Raw genomic sequence first — 3308 nt, 5'->3', positions numbered from 1 at the left:
TTGCAGTGAGCTGAGATGGCACCCTTGCACTCCAGCCTGGGAGACAGAGCGAGACTCTGTCTCAAAAAAAAAAGACCCAATCTGACTCCAGTTGATGTGTCCAGATTCACCTCTCCAACACAATCCCCTTGTCCAGCCTCCATTTCCCTGCCCCTTCAGCATGCATGTTCCTTCCCCTCCCCCTCCGCATGCCCTTCCTTCTCCCATCTCCCATCCAGCTGAAGCATTGCCTTCTCTTTCTGATGTACCCCTAGACCAATTTTCACTTTTTCCACGGCATGCTTTTTTTTTTTTTTTTTTTTGAGACAGGATCTCACAGTGGTGTTATCATGGCTTACTGCAGCCTCAGCCTCCTGGGCTCAGGTGATCCTCCCACCTCAGCATCTAAGTAGCTGGGGCTCTAGGCATGCACCACCACGTCCACTAATTGTTTTTTCTTTTGTAGAGACAGCAGTCTCACTATGTTGCTCAGCCTGGTCTTTAACTCTTAAACTCAAACCATCCTCCAGCCTCAGCCTCCCAAAGTGCTGGGATTACAGGTGTAAGCCACTGTGCCTAGCCTCACTTCTGCTTTTATTTAAATGACCGTGCTCTAGTCACCTCCCCGGTGAGATGGTAGATTCCTTGAGGGTAGGGATGAGAGCTCATGCATTTTTCTATTCTCCACTGAACAGGAGAGGAAAACAATATATTTTTAAATGGGTAAATAAATTTGTAAGAAACTTTATTTTTTGCCCAATTACTGGTTGGACAAATCAATCTCTTTATAACACAGGAGGAGGGGGAGGGACTAATATCTGAAATGTTTACCTGGCCCTGAAATTTTCTTTCCTTTATTTGATATGATAACTTATCTTTGTCTTTATTTTATTATTATTATTATTATTATTATTTTTTTTTTTTGAGATGGAGGCTCGCTCTGTTGCCCAAGCTGGGATGCAGTGGCACATCTTGACTCATTGCAACCTCCACTTCCTGGGTTCAAGTGATTCTCCTGCCTCAGCCTCTTGAGTAGCTGGGATTACAGGCAAGCATCACACCTAATTTTTTTTTTTTTTTTTTAATAGAGTCTCTTGTCTGTCGCCCAGGCGTACAGTGATGTAATCTCAACTCACTGCAACCTCTGCCTCCCAGGTTCAAGCAATTCTCCTGCCTCAGCCTCCCAAGTAGCTGGGACTATGGCCGCACGCCACCACACCCGACTAATTTTTGTATTTTTAGTAGAGATGGGGATTCACCTTTTTTTTAACAGACATGCTGTAACATGCCTCAACTTTCTGACCTGTCCTAAACATTCTCTTTTTCAACAACCAGTTATTTTACTTTAGGAAAAGAATTTACCATACAAGATCCTTTTTTATATAAAATCTTTTTTTCTTTAGTACCTTTTGCATAGCTAGGGGCATGGCTAATTTCATATGTCCCCAGGCATATGAAATGTCCCCAGGCCTTATCTAGAATTTAACACTCCAAAATAAATTGAATAATTTTTAAGTCAAAGAAGAAGTTTATGACCTACAGTATTTAGTAAACCTATTATTTAACTGGCATAATTTAGACCAAATGTTTACATTTTTGAAGATATTTTTATTTTACCAATAAGCTTTATGCTTTCTTTATTTTTGTAACTTTCTTTAGATCTCTCTTATTTCCTGGTTTATTTTAGCTTGTTTTATATATAACCTTTAAATAATCTTTGAATTAGACAAAAATTATTTACCCTTGAAAAATGACGCATTTTTTAGAAAGAATATTTTCCTACAATATATTTTCATTGGAAATTACCCAAATAATGAAATATTTGTTGCTTAATTTAATATAACTTTAAATTCAAAATTATGATGTTTGTTTATGGGTATTTATTCCATTACATTTATCTACTAATTTATGAAAACTGTGATAGTCATAATTTAAAGTTACGAAACCACCATTGCAAAATTATAGCTGAGACAGTGAAAATGGTCTGATCTAACTGATTCCATCTTGCTTCTAACCTCCAATCTATTCTTATTCATTAACTTAGTTTATAGTTTAGCTTTGAAACAAAGTTGATAACAGTCCTTTCCCAGAACAAACTTCCTTCATGTCGGTGGACTAGACTGCTTAAGGCCAGATTAGAAGTTTGGGTATTTAACTAAATAATTCAAGATGTAGCTACCTTCATTAAATCAATATTAATGTTTTGTTTATTAAAAATGACACAAGGAAAGATCATTTTGTTTTGGGCTGAGTTATAGTTTTGTAGCCTCTACGCCAAATTTTGACACCTTAAAAGTACTTGGCAGAGAGAAGTATGAAATTGCTTGATCAATAAATACAAACAAAAATATATGTTGGCAACTCTTTTTTTTTTTTTTTTTTTTTTTTAAAGAATGAAGGAGAGGAAGAAAGAGGAAGAGGAAGAGGGAGAGAGAACGGGAGTGTTGCTTTATTGCCCAGGCTAGAATGCAGTCTAAAAATGGGTATTGAAAACCTCTTTTATGCCAATAATTGTGCTTAACAATGGAGACAGGAAAAAATGAGGGAAGAAAATAACAAACAAGCAGCCAACCAATATTTCATTTAAACCTGTGGGTAGGTGTGATGTGGTACTGATAAGAGTGTATGTTTTATGTATTTGAAGTGGAGAGTTCTATAAATGTTTATTAAGTTTACTTGTTCCGGATCTGAGTTCAAGTCCTGGATATCCTTGTTAATTTTCTGTCTCGTTGATCTAATATTGATGTTGAAGTCTCCCACTACTATTGTGTAGGAGTCTAAGTCTCTTTATAAGTCTTATGTATCTGGGTATTCCTGTATTGGGTGCATATATATTTAGAATCATTAGCTCTTCTTGTTGCATTGATCCTTTTACAATTATGTAATGTCCTTCTTTGCCTCTTTTGATCTTTGTTGCTTTAAAGTCTATTTTATCAGAGGTGAGAATTGCAACTGCTGCTTTTTATTTATTTATTTTTGTTCTCTATTTGGTTGGCAAATGTTTCTCCATCCCTTTGTTTTGAGTCTTTGTGTATCCTTGCATGTGAGATGGGTCTGGATGCAGCATACTGATGGGTTTTGGCTGTGTCTTTTGATTGGGGGATTTAGTCGATTTAAATTTAGGATTAATAATAATATATATGAGTATAATACTGCCATTTGATGTTGGCTGGCTGTTTTGCCCATTAGTTGATGCAAATTCTTCATCATGTTGATGCTCTTTAGTTTGGGTAGAGATGGGGTCTCACCATGTTGTCCAGGCTGGTCTCAAGTTCCTGACCCTGTGATCCTCCCGCCTTAGCCTCCCAAAGTGCTGGGATTACAGGCAT

At 37.0% G+C, this 3308-nt stretch overlaps 1 long non-coding RNA gene across 2 annotated transcripts in view; it reads left to right on the top strand.

The window, feature by feature from the left end:
* Nucleotides 1-3060: 3060 nt before the first annotated feature.
* The window catches only part of LOC116534897, a 20836-nt gene continuing 20588 nt past the window's right edge, over nt 3061-3308 (top strand). For both annotated transcript variants that reach the window (XR_004261934.1, XR_004261935.1), the window contains exon 1: nt 3061-3203. This is a non-coding gene — a long non-coding RNA (uncharacterized LOC116534897). The remainder of the gene's footprint in view (nt 3204-3308) is intronic.

The sequence above is a fragment of the Sapajus apella genome, unplaced genomic scaffold, assembly GCF_009761245.1.
Source record: "Sapajus apella isolate SASKATOON/1434 unplaced genomic scaffold, GSC_monkey_1.0 scaffold90, whole genome shotgun sequence".
NCBI classification, from domain to species: Eukaryota; Metazoa; Chordata; class Mammalia; order Primates; family Cebidae; genus Sapajus; species Sapajus apella.
The sequence above is the reverse complement of the archived record's forward strand: the minus strand, read 5'-3'. Positions and strand labels throughout refer to the sequence as shown.